Consider the following 22,133-nt stretch of genomic DNA (forward strand, 5'->3'; position numbering starts at 1 on the left):
CGGTGGTCATTCTAATCTTGCCATACTTATCCATCGTTGTTCGATGAAATACTCCAGTTAAGTCATTAATTGTTACAAAAGGAAGAGTTCCTGGGATGGATATTTTATTGATGATAAATCCTTTCTCGCCTTGTACCGAATTTTACACAATTTGTTCCCATAAAAGACACTTATTAAGAGTACTAAGTGATAATAGAAGAAGTAGCGTATTGTCTGAAATTTTTAAAGTAATAAAATGGTTTTGGTGATCACGGTGATGGCGTGATTGCAACATATATATATATATATATATAATTTGCACAATGGAGAATGTGCTTCCGTTTTCAACGCTTTATTAAAGACCCGACGCGTTTCGGCATTTGCCTTCCTCAGGGGCCTTAACATGCAATTGTTACAGAGTCATATATATATATATATATATATATATATATATATATTGTTATGATCACCCTGCGCAAGATGATATAGTGGGCGAGAAAAAAATGAGAAGCTGCCTGAAAACGTTAGTTACTTTTGACAGCTTGTAAGAGACTTTTAGTATATAGGTTATAACATGATTACGAGTGTAATTTGCTGTAAGTAAGCAGGAGTATATTTTTTCTATGACAACAAAACTGCTGAAGCTCGTAAGGCGGGTACAATTTCTAGTCTTAAAAATTTACATTTCTTGAAATTAGGAGACTCACCTGTTTTTTCATCCATTCAAAATCGTCTTTTAAAAATTCGGTGACGAGAAAATGCTACTTTCATAGGAATTTGGGCTTCGCACATAAGAAAAGATCGTTAATAATTGTACATTGTACCGTCCGTTGAGAACTTTAGTCTCTGTAGTTTCCTTTCATTTTAGGACCTATTAAACTTTTTTCAGGAAAAAGAGATCTGCAATTGAGGAGGCACAGGTTTTGGCTTACCTCTTTGAGACGTACTTCAATTTTAACTTGAAAAAGAGATTGTATAAGAAACCACGAAACAGTTATACATATACCTGGGTATAAGTATTCGTTGTTTCCTAGATAGACTCCGAATAGTCTTCTCTTGAGGTGTGAATCACTTTTGTTAAGAGCAGGTTGCCAACGGCCAACTAAAGCTGAAAGTCTGTTTAAACATAATTATAGATAATAGTTAATTAGCTCCTATCCTTAATTCCTTACAGTGGTGCATCTTTGTTGGATCAGTGGGATGCTATGGTAGACAATTAAAGTTTTCTCCTACTGAACGTCGTTGTGTTTTATGGCCAATTGGAGCTGAATTGATGTTTATGAGGGAATTATGTCACACCAGGGACAAACTCTTAGTAGATAAATAGCCGTCGTTCGTCTTCCTTACAGGGGATCTTTGTTGGCTCAGAGGGAATCTATGGGAGACGGTTGAATTTTTTGACTTTTTTTTTCAATATAGCCGTTGTTGTATTTAATTTTGATAAACTTGGTAAGGTTGCTAGCAAGCGGAATCCAAATCCCAATTTAGACCCAGGTACGTGAAAACCTAACTCTCGCATTCCCATATCAAGCGCCAGGTGGAAAGGAGAAGCTTGGTATCTGAGTTGTTATTATGATAAGCTTATTGTAAACTTTTCTTTTCGGTGAAATGAAATGATTACTTCCCCTCTACGTTTACCACAGCAGGTAGACAAAACAGTAAAGAAATAGGTTATTAGTTTGACTCAGTGCTATTGTCTCAGGATATTAATTGAAGTTGGTTATATCTTCCTGTTTATTAATTACGATAGAGCTCTGACACCCCTCAGGAATAATTTTTGATATCATGCTGTCAGCGTGGTTAAGATCTCATTAATCGTTTGTTATATCGGAACATAAAACTCACGATGTTTTTGAAAAATAAATAATATAAAGATAATAAATGTAGCTTTCAAAAAATCGTACATCGTGTAAAAGGATTCACCTTTGGTTACAAAAATTAAAAACTAAGAGAAAAATAAAACAGAAATCAAAAAAGAAAAACGTGCGGTTCAACTTAAGTTTTGCAAATTTAAGGAGGCTCTCTACTGTGGGAAGTTTTTAAAAATTATATCAAAACGTATCTATGGAGGTTGGGCTTGTTTCCAGCTGTTATTTTTATCTATCAATAAATTTTTAAAGTCACTTTTAAAGCTTCACACTCAATGGAACAGAACAAAAGTAATCTTCAAAAGTCGAGCTTTAGTTCTAGGTGTTAATTTTTGATGTGAGGAACTTTTGGATAACATTGAAAACGATACCTGCGGAAAATTGTTTTCCATTGAAAAATGTGATTTGACGTTTTCACAGGAAAAAAAAAACATTTAGTTACGTAAAGCTTCCAGAGTATTTTAGAACAATTTGAACACAAACACTTTGGTGATTAATCTTTATTTCCCGATGCTCAGGTGGCCAATTCAATATTTCTTTGTCAAGTAACATCGATCCATCAAAGACTGTTTCCAGTGAAAACGTTATTATTTGAGTCACAAGGAGCACATCCAATATAAAGGCTGTTATACCATCGCAATTGAGACTATTTTGAGTTTGGGTGTGTTGCTATGGTGACTCGTGAAGACCGATGTAACTTTCGTTGTAATCGTGTCGTTCTATTTTATACTCGCGTGCTTAGCTCCTTCTGAAGGACAAACTTTCTGTTGGTTCTGTTTCGAGAGTAACCTTCGGAAAACGCATGAGGCGATAGAATATAAAAACTTTATTATTTTACCAAAAAAAATCTCGGGCATTTTAACACCTGCCATGTTGAGTGAACGAATTCAGTCCCTACTTGACAGCATAGCTTCATGAATAAATTAGTTTCACAAGGATGTCATAAAACTATTGAAAGATAAAATCCATGATGTTCGATATATCTTTCAAAGTTAGAGTTAATTCGTTTTTTTATTTTCACGGTGGTTATTCTAATCTTACCACGTTTAGCTATCGTTGTTCGATGAAATACTCCATTTGACTCATCAATTATTACAAAAGGAAGAGTTCCGGAGACGGATATTTTATTAGTGATAAATACTTTATCGTCTTGTACTGAATTTTACACAATTCGTTCCCAAAGAAGATACTTATTAGTAGTACTTAGTGATAATAGAAGAGGTAGAGTATTGTTTGAGATTTTTAAACAAATAAAGTGGTTTTGGTGATTATGGTAATGGCGTGATTGCAACACATATTGTTATGATCACCCTGCGCAAGATAATATAGTGGGCAAGGCAGGGGGATCCCATGATATATTCGCGCAAAAAATAAACAAAATGAAGAAAAGTGAAAACGCTTTATAATCAGCAGGGAATTGACACAGACTGTAGTATTCACGTTTTGTATAAAGCATGAATTTTTATTGATCGCTTATCGAGAGATAATTAGAGCACTAGCTTGACACGAGCTAGAACTAACAGTCTGAAACACTATGTATAATTATATCAGGTTTCATCAATAAATCATTTATGGCATGAATGAGAATGACAAGCAACTTTCGAAAATATTCAAACAAGATATTTCTGAGGGTCTAGGAATAATTTGCATGTCAATCTGGCTCCCGTAAAAAAACTACTACCATTAATACATTATAGATGGTTTCGTATCATCTCGCGTCTGAGTCGCAATCAAAAAAGACTTGCCTCTCACTGAGCAGCCGTTAAACAGGCCATTGACAAAAATTACTCATAAAAATTACTATTTCTTCGATTGTGATTGATTGGTTTGAAGAAAATCCTACTTTCCACTGATTCACTTGCCACAGTTTGTTATCGGACATTTTAAGGAGCCAATCACATTCAAAGTCGTATTTTAAATCAACCAATCACATTTAAAGTTGTCGTATAAATCAACCAATCAATCAAACAGTTAAACAATTTATGCCTCCTTTGTTAATCTTTTGATGCAAATTTCCCTTTGGTTCATTACTTGTTCAAGTATTATTATTTCAACATGCTAAAAAATTTGCACAGTTTTTGTCCCGATAATTCTAGCCTGGTTGGTTTTATTTTATTTTATTCAGCCTATCTTTTCGACGAAGTTAAGTTGATTCGAAATGGTTGCGAATTTTGAGACACTTATTCTTTGATGAGCCGATAAACAAACAGTTGTGTGTGTGATTCCACGAAAATTGATATGCCATTTTTTAAAATTTTTTTTAATCGATAAGGTGCGATCTCATTTTGAGACACGTTTTGTTGCCACGACAGTGCTCCAGCTAATCACCATACCACAATCGAGTTAACCCTTCAGTACCGATAGTAAAAAAAAACATTCTTACTCCGGCAGGAATATTTTTTGGGTTTATTTTTTCTTATTTTGGGAATAGTGCTCGATTAGCGAAAATGTAGTGGCGCAGAAAGAAAATTATCGCAAATGAATTGCCGTAAAAATCAAACGCTGCGTGAAATTTCCAATTTTACTGATTCACTTCAAGGACCATTTGTCAATATATCTCTAATGTAGCTTTTCTCAAAGACACCCGTCAAATAGAAAAAAAACATATTACAGTTTTTACTTGGTTATTGTTCTGCTAAATGAACGGAAAAAAGCAAAACAAAACAAAAAACAACCAAACGAACAGAAACAAGAAAGAGAAAAACAAAGCAACAAATCGCTCTGTGCAGTTCACCTCGATCCACCAAACTGTGTTTTTGTATAACAAAACTCATGGAAGTTACGCCAGACGGTAAAATGCTAAAGTATCTAAAAAGTCTCTTCTTATTTCCTTTTGATTTTAATTGACGAATAGAATCAGCGCATGTTTACCACGGGTTGGAATCGCCTATTCTTCCTTATTTATCAGGTCCTTGCATAGGATTATTGAAAACGTGCTTTATGTTTTCGCTCTTATACCAGCAGCAACCATGACCAGGCAGCAATTATTGAATGAGGTGGAGCATGATATCATGCGAAAACCGAATTCAATAAATTTATTATATCATTCACCGGTCTGGAGGTCTGTATCGGGAAAAACTGTGCAAAGAGAGGAACAACATTCTATTTTTTTAACATTTTAAAGGAAATTATAGCAAAAAGAAAACTCAAATTATTTAGAGCTGCAATTTACGCAATATCCTCTATAAACTGAACAATTTTTTAGTGAATAGATAGTAGAGAAAAAAGAGTCAATGCAGTTTAAAGAAAGAGGCTTCACCGAAGTATTTTTATTTGCGTAATGATGAAAGCGATTTAAAAGGCTTCCGAGTAAACTTTGAAACAAGATCAGACACCTGTCAATTAGCTGGACTCGAATTGTTTGTGCGAGAAAGTCTGATTTTTGGCACCAAGTCGAGGCTAAGGGAACTTTTGATGCTTTTTTTCCCCAATCTGAAAGTTCCTGAACTACAGAAGTTTTCAAAGGGAAGGGATATTCAAATGTCTGTAAACGGTAATAGGGCGGAAAAGGGCCATGCCAACCAGCACCTACACCCCCATGAAAGGCACCACCTGCTCTGTTACATTCACCTGGCTGCCCTCCAGTGCCTCCCTTCCTAACCCGTGATGGTTCTTTCCCCACACTACTGGTTCCACTTGTTCTCGTCTGACCATTCGTTTCGTTGTAACCACCCGACGCACCACCTCCTCCTCCGGCAGCTAATTACAGGGTATTACTTGTGGTATAGACAAAACTACCACCCCCTCCTCCGGTTCCAGCATTGTCCTCTACAGACAGTCCCAGCCGAGCTGCTGTTAAGGAAGTGGATCGACCACCCTCAACCTCCACTGAATTTCCACCACGCTGTCCAACCACAATATTCAGCACTGTTCCTTTATTCAATCTGAACTTTCCTTCTATGGATGCTCCCCTACCACCATAGTATGTTCCAGGTCTATATCTATAAGTGTATGAATGCGTCCCACCACGAGCTCCCCAGGCCTTTATTTGGTAGAGGGTCGTACTTGGAACAGTGAAAGTCTGAATAACGCCATACCTTCCACTTCGTCCACTTGTTGTAAACTCCCAAGAAACTATAATGAAAACACGCATGTGTCATTTATAACCCTTAAGATCCTTTCAAATCTGATCCAGCAGTAAAGAGTATTTTTACCTTCTTTACTATTGTAGGAAAATTAGCTAAATCTTCCAGTTGTTGAAGGAGAAACATTTTTACGTTAAAGTTGTACGTTAAGAGGAAGAGAAAAATCTTACTAAACATTTTTGCTTTATATGTCCTTGTTTCTAACCAGAGTAACGTTTTATTGCGGGTCATTATGAACAACCTGAATAATTATTCATTTTTAAAACGTCGAGGAAAAAAAAATTGTCTCTACGTTATTCCTGAAAGTCACAAAAATAGCTTCAATGTGTTTTCCAATCAACTTAACGTTTCAGTTAATTGAAGATGGCATCGTTTAGAATGATAATATAATTTTCTTACCAGAACATTTTTCCCCGTCTCCTTCAAATCCAGTCTTACAAATGCACTTGTGAGATCCCTCAGTATTTTGACAAGCAGCATTAACATCACAGTAGTGGGACTTGACTGTGCACTCGTTTATATCTTGGAAAGCAAATGATATTCCGCTGAAACATTATACTCTACACTAACTTTGTTTATCGTTACACCTTGCCATTAAGAGGCGATAACTTGTGGGCGACAAAATACGCGCCCTGATTACACGTGGCTAAGCGGGTCTGGAAAAGTTAATCTCAATGAACCAGTAACTCCCAAGTAATTGCCCACAGATTGCCCAAAGATTGCCTATGGATAGCCCACGGATTGCCCACGGATTGCTCACGGATTGCCCATAAATTGCCCTCGGATTACCACGGAGTGCCCACGAAGTGCCCACGGAGTCTCTTTGGATTGCCTACGTCGTATCTTCTGATTATATACGGATTAATTGACCGGGAAATGCTCTACGATTGCCGACGGATTTCCTACGGATTTGCTCAAGGGCTTCAATTCATTTTTAAAGCTACAAAATGCATTTAACGACAGTGCTTTTAAAAGATGATCATAAAATTTACTTAAACTAGATAATTTTTCCCGTCTCCATTAAATCCAGACTTACAAACGCATTTGTGAGATCCTTAAGTATTTTGGCGTAAAGCATTGACATTACACCAATGAGTCTCGTTTATATCTTTAAAAGCAAACATATACCAGTTAAGAAAATCTAGTGTGCGGCACAAATATCACAGGATTCATTAAAATGACAGTCCTCACTGGGTATTTTTTACGACTTTTCTCTCCCCCACCTAGTGCCCAATTTTTAGGGTACTAAAATAGCTGGGTGAAGTCAAATCGAGTGCTAATTTTTTACCTTTAAAACAAGTGAATTTGAAACAGTCATCACATGAAACGACACTTCAAGTGTATCCATTGTTTGAACCAAGAGTGTGTACACAGTCCTGATCTGTGTTATTTTTTGGTTGGTTTGCCGCCCAGAATCTAAAGCTACTTATGCCTTTCTTTGCCCACAAGAATGATCCTTCTACGCTTCGATAATTGAGCCCAATCCAGGATCCCTCTCCATTATGCTGATGTTGAAGGTGGACGTTCTCCTCTTGATTATGGACTGTCACAAGATGTGAGTGCATTTTAGAACATTTTGTTTCAGCATTTGACCAAGTGGTGCAAGTGGAGCTTATGAAATAACAATAACCATTGAAATAATCCCATCCAGGCTGGCATAGATCTACATGAGAAATGAATAATTTATTTAGAGCGATGTTAACACACACGAAGAAAAGTACAGTCAAAGGAGATTAACATTCGTGTGTTGTGTCAACATACGATAACTTAACCGATTTTCTGCATCAGTCACTCTTCATAGTCTACTTCCGTAGGGGTACACATAAAGCATCGACTCGATTTAATGATCTAAATCAAAGCGATTTAATGACGGAAAGCATAGAGATTAAAGCTACTGTTTCTTGACGGAGGACAGTGAGACAGGGAATGCGTATGTCTGGGGTATAATAGACTGTAATTTCCTTGTAAAGCCATGAGAAATGAGGTAAATTAGCATATCCCAGCCAATGAATGACTGCTTCCCTCTGTTGTCTATTTTTCTTCTATTAAAACATTTGTGAACTTCCAAAAATTCATTAGAAGGATATTTTAGGCGAGAGGGGTAAGAGAAGACTTTGATTTTGTGGAGAATGATGTTTGGTCCTGATTCAACAGTACATTACTTTGTGACGGTGTTAAGCAACCTCAGTATTTACCTGGCATGACCGTGTAGATAATTGAAAGAGGATCATATTTTGTTTCGTACAATTCTTTAAAACAAACGCGAAAGCCATTCCTGTTGATATAGTGAAGAAAAGAAAAAAGTTTTCATGTATTTATTTACTGAATGGAGAGGGCCAGACGGGAAAATAGCTAGTACTAGACAATGCCGGGCGCTTCGCATCATAAATGGAATTATTTGCCACGACACTAAACTTCTTGATGGCGCCTTGAAAGTAAGCTTGAATCAGTATGATAAACAGATATAACATATTTCATTAGGCTTTTTCAGACAGAAAATATTGTCTAGAATCTAACTTACCTCTACCCAAGGGGTTATGCCATTGTGAACAGGACTCAAGTTCCCTTGTTTCGTTGAGTGATTAGCAGAGACAATTACGTTTGGGACTGTAAGGTAGGCGTGGAAGAAGTTAACATCCTGAAAGAGGAAGAATAAAGAGCGTATACGTGAATAAGTACCTATCCTCGAACACGTGCCTGGCCTCGAATTAGTGGTAAGGTAGAACGGAAAACGTTTAGTATGTACGCCAAAGAGCAATGATCTTTAGTCGGTCACTAATAGGCCTTTATCAAATCAAATAACACACACAAACGCTTGAAATAGGCAGTAAAATAGCTAAACCCACAATGACAACTGACCTTGCAGAAGGCATTATTTTGATCGTCTGGGGGAGGTCTGTTGTTGATAAAGTGAATCACGTTATGTTCTGAGAAGGGGGGCTTGTGAAGATTCATGAACGCCAACCAATTCTGATGAAAATACGAACACATGAAAATTTCAAGACATTGTTAAGCGTGATGGCTAAGTCGAAATAGGACGAGAAGTTCACACAAATGTTGTTATAGTTCCGTATGTTTGGATCTTTGTTTATCTTTGAGCACTTTTTCCCTTACAATGTTCACCCAAAATCCAGTTTAACAACATTTCCAGCTGTGTTTCGTTACATCTGGTAGTATCGTGCCAAGATCGAACTTAGTTACGAGAATTGTACGTTACTTAACACATTGTTGTCAGCATTTGGTGTCAGGGATCTGTTTAAACAGTACTGTAACCTTGACGCCATATGTGAATAGCTTTGGGCATGCTGAAGACGGAGGGCTTAACTGCATGCATACATGCGATTAATCATAACAGCCGAGAGTATTGCGTCAAAAATGAATGAAAATAAATACCAAATCAAAGGAAGAAAAAAGATTCTAACTGTAATACGACGATAGGCCTGTGAACTACATACTCACAACAGAAATATCCTTGTGGGATCCTGCGTAGTTCTGGAGCTCCCTCAGGCAAACTTTGCATGAGGACTGCGTGACATCCTCAATCCATATACTAGCTGCGTCACGCTTCAGTCCTGAATGATGGTGCTTGGCAGTTACAAATACTGAGGGTGCACTCGGAAATTTCTTCTTCCAATAAGAGAAAAATGTCCAGGGGTTAGAAATATCCAGGTCCAACCCCGCCCTAGTTACCGTGTAATGTTCTTTTTCAAAGAAAGCTTATTCTTACAGTACCTCTGACCCAATTAATACTAATGAGGACCTGCGCACTAGCAGCAGTGGCATTTTAGAAATTGAGGAATATGCATAAAAAGTAAGGGACTGTTATGGACAAAGAGGAATAGCTTTTTACGCGATAGAGACCGCCAAACGCTCCGTTATTAATGGCCAATCAAGCTCCTGAGACTCGATCTTATCCTGGCACTTGAGCATCCTACACAGAAAAAAAATCTCAGTTTTGTTTGGGGTGTACCACTCTGACAATTATTTCCCACCGATATGGGTGAAACTTCACCATCAAGTTAGGAAGGGATCCATTTGAAGTCTTCTCAAAGGCAATTAACGACACTGAGTTGCATACACGCACATTCGTGCATGTATGCAATAACTCATACAGGAAAGGAACGAACGAGTAAAAAAATTATGTTAAAAGATGGGAGATGAAAAAGAAAAAAGGACAAAGGCTAGCTACTTACTGATGGAAAGTTCACAGTTACACAAGTCGTTCCAGTCCACCATTGTGATATCCGTTTTTCGCCTGCCAGCCCACCGACAGGAGCTCCCTGATACACCACCCAATCAATCGTGACGTTTGCGCTCGATTCTCGCTCATTGAAACCTGCTGCCATGACACAAGCGGTGAATCTATCGTAATTGGTGTTCTCAACCCATGACACTGCTGCATCGTGTACATACGACTTGTCACTGGTGTCAATGTGATTGACAGTGATCTGAACTTCAATGGGTTTGTCAGGATAGAACACGTAAGGTTTCAGATGGATCACTACACAGTGAGAATATCCCAGTGTTGAAATGTGAGGCATGTGTTGGCGACCACGCTGGAATGGAAAAACTGAAAGAAAAAAGGGAGAGTGAGAGAGAAAGAGAGAGAGAGAGAGAGAGCACCGTATTGCTTCTTGATTCTCTTTGCTTTAATGCGATGTCACTTAATAAGCATTTTTAAGCAAAATATAGGTTTAGATCACATATGAAGCACGACAAATTCAACAGTTTCATTGAAAACTTCAAGAAATATATGGTATTTTAGACTCTGAGAATGCAATCATGCAATAGTGCTATTTTCGCTCAAGTTGCCACATATCGTTCGGCAACGCTTCAAATGAACCATGTCTTTTGTTCCGTTCAACTCAAGAGTATTCCTAAATTTCGCTGATATATTTACGAGCAGGTAACAACTTTTTGGATTTTCAGCAACTTTGGGTTTTTAGCAACTTTTTTAGCAGTCAAGTGAAAAATTTTTCCATGATTTTTTACGAGCACAATCTGGTCGGTCGGTCCGTCAGTCCACCAGTCCGTCATGATCAGTCCGTTGGTCCGTCAGCCTGTCAGTCAGTCGGTTAGTCCAGTTAGTCAGTTGGCCATACTAAACCAGGTCAAGCCAAGCCAAGTCAAAACAGTCAGTCTGTCAGTGTTTTAGTCAGATGTCCATGTTTTGTAGCCCGACCATCATAACATATACTTTACATATATATTTCAAACATTTTCAGCCCAATAAAAGAGCTAAACCGTTGGAAACCCCTACCCTCACAACGACCTGGATGCTGCACGGTAAAATTACGCCTCAAAAGACACGTCTCTCGTTTGAACGAGCACTCGTTGCCGTACGTTGTGCCATTGGACGAACACACGGGCTCGAGGAGCGACGGACAGAGGTCTAAGCACATACAGCGAGCGTCATGCGGTCCAAAGGCCTTACACAGGCCATAGAATAAGCAGGTAACGTGCAGGCACGGATCCAAGTCTTCAAAATAAAATAGAATACAATTATTTCTCAGGTACATTTTTTTTAGTAATGTACTATATTCGACAAGACATATTTAAACGTCGTCGAAAAAAAAAGAGTTTGTTTTTTTACTAAAAACGATCTTCAAATAATTTAAGAATATTCCAAAAAATTTTCCAAATATACGAAAGTATGAAACTTTTTCCAAAATTTAGAGTAGCTACGCCTTTTTGCGAAAGTGAAACGACGAAAAAAAATACAATTAAACAACAAATAGCTACCAACACGAAACAGAAAAGGGTAAATTATTTATTTCCAATAACAAGAAGGTCCAGAGGGGAAACAAATTCTGACTATGTTTAAGATCACAAATCAATTATTTGATGTTAGTTTCGACTCGAGTCCTGCTTATATCGAAGCTATTGTATCTTCTCCTGGAATCGTTTAATAACATCAATTTCCGAGAAAAAAATTACTTGTCTCATTCAAAAAACCAAACTACTTTCAAAATTTAATCCACAAAATTGGGCAAATTCTGGCGATTACAGATGTATGTTTACCTCAAAATCGCAAAATGAATGTGTCGCCGAAAAATAAAATGCATCATGGCACTCACCTCCTACGACAACATAATCAACTGAAGTGGCGCTGTTACTTTCCTCTTTGCCCTGGTATTTTCTTACACAAACCTTCGTATCTTTCCTTGAGGTGAACTGTAGTCAAGAGGAAAATATATTTTGCCGTAGAGTTAATTACTTTAACGGCCAAAAATAAACGTAAATAACAATAATGGAAACAACAAGAAGCTGGAAGACGTCAAGAGCAAACGTTTGATCCTCATCGATTTGTTAAAAAATGAAAACACAGCATTCCGATTTTAAATGTTTCATATTCTGAAATTATAAAGACAAAATGTGCTTTTTGAAAAGAGGTCAATTGCGATGCCATGGTGCACATTGTTTGCGTTCAAAAATTGTTAATTGATATAGAAATTAAGCGATATCAACTAGCACTTTACTAACTCCGCCAAAGAGCCGATAGAAATATCTTGTTCGTTCCAATTCACACCCATTACACATACTGTCTACCGAGTACAATCCTTTAAAATGTTCTAAAACAGCTATAACACTGGAATCTTACCTCCACCCAAGCTGTAATGGCACTGCATTGAGAGGGAAGAGCGTCCGAGAGGTTATTGATGTAACCCTGCTTTGGTGTCACTACCACAACAGGGGGAGCATAAAACGGATCGGTGAAGTTTATACTCTGAAATATGAAGAAAAGCGAATGACATAAGTTGCTGAAAAATACTCTTTGAATTCGCAAGAATAGTATTACGTTACCACCACCGCCATCCCCCTGCACAACAACCGTGGGAACCACATTACCTTAGCCCATTTAATATTACTTTTTGTCATTTAAAATTCGTCACAGAATTACTTTCTTCGATAAAGGTCGTTTTACACTTACTAATCTATCCCCTTTTTTATTGGAATCTGTATCGAATTAAAAAAAAAAAAAACGGTTGGTGTCAATTAAATGACTAAGCTACCCATATCATAAGTTTAAACCTGACCTGACAGTACGCATGTTTACTGTGATGGGATTTTGACCTTGCATTGTTCAGCATTACAGTTTTGGTTAAAGTGAAGTTTCCAACCTTAAGAGTTGTAAATGCCATCCAGTTCTGTAAAATGAAATGGCTAATAATTGAAAAATAGGTTGAAAAAATTTAAAAATGCATCAATTTATTCACTGATTTATTGCTCATCGGACAGTTAGTCATCAACTCATTAACTCCGTCCGTCTGTTATTCAGTCAGTTAGTGATACGAATTGCTAATCACTCATTAAGGAGCCAGTCAGTAAGCCAGTCAGCGAGTGAGTTATGTTATTCAATCACTCAATCCAATTGGTCAGCCAGTCAGTAGGTCAGTCAATCTTTCTGTCAGTCAATAAGTCAGTGAGTTGAACAAACAGTCAGCCAGTTACTCAGTCGGCCTATCTGTCAATCAAAAGTTTTTCAGTCACCTAATTAATCAGTTGATCAGTCATTTAATAAGTCAATCAGACTGTCGGTCCGTTAATTAGACGGCTAGAAGGTTATCTCGATTAGTCATGAGTGTTACAGCCAATCATTCTTTCAGAGAATAAACTGATATGATGACTGGATAATGACAAAAGGTAGCTTATTAGAATGGTAAGAGCACATAAATGAATTATCGAATACTGAGGTTGAAATAATTCCCTTACCATTCGGATATCTTTGTGTAATCCATCGAGAATCTTTGTCTCCCTGAAACAAACTTTAAAATTGTCCTTATTCAAGTCTTTTACCCAAATAGCCATAGCATCTTGTGGTCTCTTCAGAATCTCATGGCAGGCAGATACTAAAACAGTCGGCGAAGTCTTAAAGCGCTAAAAGAAACACAAACAAAAAAAGAGGAAAGAAATTGAATAGTTTACGAAGTAAGTTTGAAGCAAAATTGACAGATAAAAACTCTATCGAGGACAGTTAAATGGTCTACTGATAATGCCATGTCAGTGTTAGCATCGGAACTACAAGCAATAATTCTACACGCTTTTTGGCTTAACTTCTATCGGAAATTATGTTTTTCCCTTTGTCAGACGCTTGAAACAAAAGGAAATAAAAACTCTCTTGAATCGAACCTTTTCAAAGTTGATAGTAATACACTCGGTTCCGGTAGTCCATGGATCCAACGCCACAATTCCTAGCTGAGATCCAAGAGGTGTAGATTGCAAAGCAATCCAGTTCACTTCAGCAGAACCTTTTGAACCTTCCCCATACTCCAACACACAGACTGTGAACCCACCGGTAGAAACAGACTCCACCCAGACTGCTGCACCAAACCGATGTGTTGGACTTTTTACAGTATGTCCAAATGAAGCGAATACCTTGACTTGCTGCCCATCAGAGAAAGGACGTTGGAAGGAAATTTTCTTACAGCCAAACAGGCCCGGTGTCAAAATCGTTACATTGTCTTTCCCTGCCTTTATGATCGGTGCTGTCAAAAGAAAGATGGCATGATATATTTTTGCTATTTGCTTCATCCAAATTTCGTAACGGCTGTAAGATGCATAAATTGTTGATGCAACATCCCTATCATAATTTTCGAAAAGTGAATATTCAAGCGTCACCTCAAGAGGAGAAAGTCAAGCCAGCTTGTGATTAGCCAGCTTTCACCAGCTGTGATTAGCGCTTTTCTATAAAGTGTTTATCCAACAGCCTGCCATGGTAAGGCGTTTTTGTTGCTGTGTTTCTTAGATGTTTCTTAGCATCCATGGTCTGGAATTTCCCTATATCTTCCCTTGTTGATGTCTTTCAAAAATGGAGTCTTCTAACCTACGTTTATAACAAAAAAGGTCACGGATTCTGACACTTCGCTTCCTTTCAAAGTGGGATTTGTCCAGTGTTTTGGACATGCTTCGGGGTGATGTTACTCTGAATTTGCTAATGAAAACCCGCCAGTCACAGCCGAGGATAACGCTTTATGAGGTAACGCACAACATTACCTGTGTAGCGATAGCAGTATGAATGATTAAGATCCCTAACGCAGGACCTTCTCAAATGTGCATCAATGCATTAGAACGGTGAACCTGAAAAATTGCTGTAAGATTAACCATAATTTTCGGCTTATGAATAACTGATTTAAAAACATTGTTGAAGACAGCGGGAAATCGAGGTAGACACAGTTCAGTTTCAGAGAGGGTTTTCCGAAGTTCTATACTTGAAAGTCCTTTAGTAAACAGTAAAAATTACATCTCCAATTTCTGTCCACGTTGGATTTTATCCAGTAACTCCTCTCCTCGTTAAAGGAGTGAAGTGGTAAATTTTAAGACTAAAAGGACCGCACTCCTATTCATGTGAACTTAGTCCTTGAATATTTCATGTTTTTTTTTCCTTGAAATTTTCCTTGAAAATTCTGATTTAAGGAAAAACGTGTTTTGAAAGAATCATCCGCTGATGGCAAAGATAGAGAACACTTGATATTCACAACCAGTTCCGGTGACGCAAAGGGGAAACAGTTACCCAACTGTTTTAAACTTTTCGATGTATCGCAGCACACAGTGACGCTGTTCCTTAAAAACCACTTTTTACTTCGGTTGATTAAAATGCACTGTAAAATGAAAAGAGCCAAATTGACCCCAAAAGCCAAATTGGCCCCAATTTCTCGAGGGCCAGTTTGGCCCATCAAGGTTCGTTTTGGACTATTTGAGCCAAAACGGGCGTGACAAGTACCATTTCGACCCCTCCAAAATCTGAATTGGCCCCTATGAATTCTACTTTGGAACTTTTTCTCAATTTGGCCCTTCCAAGAGCCAAGTAGGATTGACCAATTTGGCCCCAACGAGGTGCAATTTTTGAAAAAAAAAGAAAATATGAAAATAATTTTCGTTTTTCGACCATATTTCGTTCCCTATACTATTCCTTATAAAGTGTTCAAATTTTCAACGGTTCCTCTCGTAACTGAACACCGAGTCACACAACGAATTAATTGTTGGCTTTTTCTCGAGACGTGAGCGTGAGCTGGCTGTGATGGCATTAGTCGAACCTAGACCACGTGCGTCGGAAACAATAATGAATTATAGCAGCGAATTCGTCACTGAAGAGGCTGTTTCTTGGCTACAGTCGCATGGAATGAGACTTAAGAAAGGAAAGGTAGGCAAAAGAAATTTCTTAACAACGTATTTTACTGCAACTTTACATTCACAAACTTGACCGCTCCATTGATCTTTGTTCGTATCTTATCTTGCAGAAAAAGACGGTTGCGGTGGCCAAGATCTCCTTGCGATCGCCCAAGATGCAGACGTACCAAGGCACTACATCCCTATTATAAAAGAGCGTCTAAAGCTCAAGAAATTGATTGCAATGAACGCTGAACCTAGAGATGACACGAGTTCTTCGTCGGTACGATAATTAATTTTCCCACCAGAGAATTTGACGCATGAATGGTTCGCCTCTTCTCCCGAGTCTTGTTGAGTCTCAGCGGTTTCGCAACTAAAGTCACGTGACTAAAGTCACGTGATCGTGAGATAGAGACGGTTACAGTTCGAATACTGCATTTGCACAAGATGGATTTAACTTATTTCAAGATTCTCTGATTTTAGGATCTCTCACTCTGAATTCTTAATCTTTTTCTTGAAAAGATGAACTGATATTTTTATGTCTATGTCTTTGTTTGCATCCACTTAAGCTGATTTTTTGGCTATCACTCTTTCAGCGTGCAGAATCAAGTCCTTCGAGTAAGACGGTTCAAACGTCGATTGATGATTCAGAAAACATCAGCGATTATGAAAATTTAGAGGTGACATTGGCACCGAAAGAAATGGGTAAATCAATATTATAAATCGCTCAAGGATCTCTGTTTTATGGACGAGGCGACAGAACTGAGCACTGTCTAAGTAAGTTCTTGTATATTAAACTTAGCAGGATGGTGAAGAGTACATTATCGACTACTTTCTTTCGATTATATCCTAAAGGAAAACACACAAGGTGCCAGTTGGTCACTTAAAGATGACAAATCTCGGGGATTGCACCTACAAAAATGGCGAGATTTGCTTTATTTTTATTGAAATATATTAGATATGTATTTACTTGCACCATACATAAAACAAAGTAAACCCAATTTTTAAATCTGGTAAATTAAAAAATTAGTGAATTGATAGGATGTTATCAGACAGTTTAATTTTTTTGAAAACAAATATTTACCTACAGGTTCCTCCTGAATGGCTTTCGAAATTCCAGCTACCATCGAGGGTAAGAAACTTTTCTTTGTTTTGTTTTTTAAGTCTACAAGCAATCCTTATTTATTCATGAATACTGAACTAAAACTGAAGTGCATAGATGTATGATTTCTTTTCTTGATAAGTACATATACAGTTTGGTGAAAATACATCATTGATGATCACCATTATTGTGTTTTTACTTCTTATGCACAGTTTGCTTACAAATATTTTGCAACTTTGTAGTTGCAAAAATTTACTGTTCTCTGACAACAAATTAATTTGCTCATTTGTTTGTTTTTTTGTACAGTTCTCTGCCTCAGTAGAGTTGGATACCCAGAAGGGATATCTCATCAGCAGTACTCTGAGCAACAGTGGATTGCAAAAAAAAATTATTGCAGAGTATCCTTGTATGGTTAGCAGGATACTAGACTAAGTTGACTTGGAAACTGAATGGATTGGTATGGTCTAAAAATCTATTGCTTCACCTCTTCTGCTTGCAGTGAAGAGAGACAATTTTATGGTGCTGAATCTCTTGCCTTAAAATAAAAAGTTGCAAAATAATCACTCTCACCTTTTAAGTTCATGACCTTTGTTCTTGTGTGTTTGTCATCACATGCATTTAATGAAGTTGTGACCATTTTGGAGGTACAAGTCCAAAAAACTGCTACTTTGGTACTAAGATGAACAGCTAAAATTTCTGAGCCCATTTGCCAATGAAGTCCAGATACAAAGGTTCAAGTACTTTGGGGTTGTATTAATTTTGCCTTTTTGTTTAGTTTTTTTGATTTTGCAATTTTTTAAAATATTCCTGTTGTCAAACCATTAGATAAATATTGGACATAGAATAGCTGATTTTTTTCAGATATTTTGGGAGTCATACATTAGTTTTTTCAAGTCTTGAATGGGAGACAAATTACACACATTGAGCTAAACTTCCACTTCCATTTCTGGTGTTTTAGCTTATAGTTTTAGAAAAACAATATGTATATATAAATATATGTAAATGTGGGGGTAGAGTCTACCTTGGCATAAAGTGCTCAATGCTGTGGTAGTAGAGCTAAGTATACATAAGTTAAAGAATTAAAGAGGACACATCAATTCTCTGTGACTCAAAATTTCGCACCTAAGCGCTTGTCAGACAACTTTTCTGTCTGACAAGCACTTAGGCACAAAACTCAGTCACAGAGAATTGATGCATCCTCTTTAATTCTTTAACTTAAGTGTGTATATATATATATATATTCTTTTTTTCTGGCTACAGGCACTTTTTGCACTTTGGCTTGATTTTAATGTGGTTGTAAAACTTGTTTTTATTGCATAGAGTAGCTGATGTTGATTCAGCAATCAGAGATTATGTCCAGCACAAATTTTAATTGTTGGAGATCTTCATTACATCAATCACCTGAATATAGTAACAGAGGGAAGTGTAATTTGTCACTTCTCATAAGAAAAGATTCTTGATGCTCTCATTGGGTTACTTGGCTTATTTATATTTTCTTACAATCGGTCAAAGGCAATTTTGACTTTTTTTAGAGCAAGCATTGCTTGAAATTGGGCACAGGCAGACTCTTGTCACTGTTTCCTCTATTTTCAATGACTTGGCAAATGCCTGCGGTAGTACTTGCTGATAGTTTATATTTTGATAATATCTAGAGTAGTAATATGAGTGCATGTATTCTCACATCCACTGGAAGAATACTCTTTGCTGCTCTAAGGCTCTTTGTTTTTCATATGCACAAATCAAACAAGGTCTATATTCTTGTGCAGGAACTGGACCATTTGTTGCCTCTGTCTTATTTTGATAATTTTCTGTACTTTAAATCAGTCTTAATTATAAGCTGCTTTACATTACCACATTTGCTAAGTCATTGAAAAGGGAAGCTTTACTCACAAGTGTCTCTTGGGTGTAATTTCTTGCAATGCTTGCACTGTTAAGAAGTATACTGATTTAGGGAAGAGATCTATTTTAGAAAATGGTTGAATTAATGTTAAATATGTATGTATGTTATATTCTTTCACATGATGTTTCAAAGTTTGTCTGTTTTATACCACAATTAAGATTCTTAATAACTGTAAAATCAGGTAGCATAAAAGGTTTTTACAGAAACAATATCTAGAAGCTAATAAATGAGTGTTTGAAAGATAAAGTATGTGGTGTATTTTCATTATTTGAATGTAAGGGGGAAAATCAGCATGGAGAGGAAAGAGCCCTCTACTTCTGAAGTGGCCCACAATGGAGCTGAATTGGCTCTTTTTAAAGGGGCCATTTGTGAGAGGGCTGAAATTTCGGGGGCTGTTTCGGCCCCTATAAATTTCAAAGTGGCCCCTGTATTTTTCAAATTCACCCTTCACATGGTCCAATTTGGCCCCTACAACGGGGTCAATTCAGCCCCAAAATTGGTGTCAAAAACAGCCCCATTTCAATGGGGCTGAATTGACCCTAAGCAAGTGCCAAACTGGACTCACTCGTTTTGGCCCCATTTTTGGGGCCAAATCAGCTCTTTTAATTTTACAGTGTGGGACTCTTAAAAATTATATCTGTTGTTAACACCAACTATGAAAGCTTTCTGTATGTTACCAAAAAGCGGGGTTAACTTAATTGCCTTAGCAAGAATTGTGGCATCATTCTCGAAAAGTATTCAAGGAACCAAGAAAGTTGTACACGGCCTATGATTTATCTTTCCATGTGCATGTATAAAGAAAATGTTTTCGTTACTCTAAAAGAATTGGATTTCTGATCCAAAAGATTTTTCCTAGATTAAATGTGCGGTTCAATCAGCAATTGACACAGTCCAAAAGTTTTCTTGAAGATCACAAAAAATGAACTGTCGAGAAAAGCAACAAATGAATCCAGTTGAAGCTTACAGCTTTAACAACTATCGTTTCAAATAAAGGATAAACTCCAATGGTTTGATCGACGGACTTGTGGTCGAAGGTCCGTCTTCCCGATAGGAATTAATGAGCACGTGCTCTGCCAATACTGAAGCACTTTTTCGTTTTCAAAGACTATTTTGGAGCAGATGTAATTTTCCATACATGTAAGTTAACAGAAGGTTAAAGCTAAAAGCGAAATTAAAATCCTACGCACGCAAATCTAAATGAAGGGGTTTCTTGACGCGGAATAAGAAATAGCCTAAGATATTATATCTTATTTTAAAAACCGGTGATTCTTGCGAAAACTGCCGTTAGACGAGAATCTACATCAGAAACACCGACAAGGTTTACCGGAATTTGTTGCTTGATGAAAATTGGCGAAAGTTAACAGAACAGTATTGGAAACGGCTGAAAATCAGGTTGAATATAATTATCTTAGCGATAGTTTTCCGGTTTATCTGTCGAATAATTTTTTTTTCCGGTCCACAATACGCCAGATCACGTTTATTATCAATTTTCCTCTTGGATTTTTTCCATAGAGTCTGCTCCTTGAAAAAGGATCAGACACATTCTATAACAAAAAAATGAACTAAATTAATTTGAAAATCCTAAAGGGAAGCGAGAGGATTGCCTGAAATTCTAATGCTACATGCCATACGAAAGGAAGTTCTTGGATTAACAGGTAAACAAAAATCAGGGTTAACATTATGATCACAGCGAGAGTTTTCGGCATCCTTTTTGATTAATATTCTAAGCTTCACAACTGAATATTCAAGACCGAAAAATTTTGTCGATTAAAAATTTTACCGATAATAAAACTTAAATATATAAAAGTACTAATTAAAAATTCGTACTTAAAAATTAAGATTAAAACTAAAAATAAAAGTAAAAAATTAAAATTCTTATCGCAATATTTCTAACAGAACTTTAATAAAAGTGTTCTTTGAATAAGCAAGTCTTTATAGAAATTTTAAATTTTGGAATATCATCATGATTAAGCATGGGCTCTGGCAAGGAGTTCCAAATTGTAGGTGCTGCAAACGAGAATAATCTTCAGCCATATTTCTTCAGTTTTGTTGATGGTATTGTCAGAAGCCTCTTAGAAGAAGATCATAAGCTTCTTGATGGTTTGTAGAGTTGCAATATTTCTGTGATATAGTAAGCTGGGCTCGACGGCTAGTAAAGACGCAATGAACAATCGATCTAATCGAGATGCGAATCAATTAACAATTACTGCTTTCACACTTACTACAAAGTATCAACGTGCTCCTCAAGCAAAACAGTGCGACTGCAAGGCGTTGAACCAACTCATCAGTTGTTATCATATCTTCTTGAATAAAGAATAAGCGAATGGCCCAGATGTTTGGTTTGTAATATCTTCAGACCCTATAGTTCCAGCTAATCGGCTGAAAGTGTAAACCGTATTGCGTGTAGATATTTCTCTTAATGTGGGGGAAATAGACGTCATTGCTCATCCAAACTGCTAAAACGTGTCTGCTTGAGCAAAATGTCCGTATATGGCTGCGTTAAAGCTCAAAATGGAAAGTGGCTGAATGAACATAATATCACATATTTTTTGTAAAGTTGATCCGTTTCATTCTTTATTGACTCTCTTTTTTAATGACACTTTTACCAAATTTTTTTCTGAGCTACATATCGCTTGCATGCACTATGTTATTTTTCCAGTTTGTTCTTATGCATTAACTCCCCGTTGCAATATAAGACCATATAGGACACAGGGAGCCCACAGAAACGAAAAGTAGATGTGAAAATCTCCTAGAAGAGGAGAATGCGCTATTACCTACACAACTTTTTTGGTTATCCAGTGTGGAATCAATGATAATTTGACAATTTTCGATCTTTTATTTTCAATTTTTCGTTCAATTTTCTCTATCAGGCCCTTGCAAAAAGATTTGGAGGTTTGTTATGATATGAGGTGGCATTGCGAAATTTGCTTTTCCTTCGTTAGATCAGTGTATGTTCTCCAAACCAAACTATTTCTTTTTTAATAATATTTTGTATGATAGAGTAATACTTAGAAATTAGGGCATTTTAGACGAGACTCAGGCATGTAGTGCACGTGTAGCGAGCTTCAACAATAAATAATTATGTGGACGGC

At 37.1% G+C, this 22,133-nt stretch overlaps 1 long non-coding RNA gene and 1 pseudogene across 4 annotated transcripts; one reads left to right on the plus strand and one right to left on the minus strand.

Moving 5' to 3' along the window:
• Positions 1–4,998: 4,998 nt before the first annotated feature.
• On the minus strand, positions 4,999–21,476 carry LOC113679587 (uncharacterized; annotated as a pseudogene). The gene is made up of 15 exons (XR_016179774.1): positions 21,264–21,476; positions 14,063–14,418; positions 13,646–13,810; positions 12,970–13,080; positions 12,534–12,659; positions 12,010–12,106; positions 11,193–11,411; positions 10,126–10,502; positions 9,392–9,559; positions 8,792–8,902; positions 8,454–8,570; positions 8,128–8,218; positions 7,221–7,595; positions 6,332–6,454; positions 4,999–5,921 (listed from the first exon to the last, which is right to left on the minus strand). The product of XR_016179774.1 is annotated as an uncharacterized LOC113679587 (transcript).
• LOC149053192 (uncharacterized) lies at positions 15,528–19,287 on the plus strand. 3 transcript variants are annotated; one of them, XR_016184772.1, is made up of 4 exons: positions 15,528–16,073; positions 16,171–16,322; positions 16,636–16,816; positions 17,448–18,275. It is a non-coding gene; the product is annotated as an uncharacterized LOC149053192 (long non-coding RNA). The 3 variants fall into 3 exon arrangements; XR_016184770.1 differs by lacking the exon at positions 17,448–18,275 and having other exon boundaries at positions 16,636–17,123; XR_016184773.1 differs by lacking the exons at positions 15,528–16,073; positions 16,171–16,322 and adding an exon at positions 17,130–17,171 and having other exon boundaries at positions 16,448–16,816; positions 17,448–19,287.
• Positions 21,477–22,133: the final 657 nt, after the last annotated feature.

The sequence above is a fragment of the Pocillopora damicornis genome, chromosome 1 (genome assembly GCF_964200805.1).
Source record: "Pocillopora damicornis chromosome 1, jaPocDami1.2, whole genome shotgun sequence".
Taxonomy (NCBI): Eukaryota; Metazoa; Cnidaria; class Anthozoa; order Scleractinia; family Pocilloporidae; genus Pocillopora; species Pocillopora damicornis.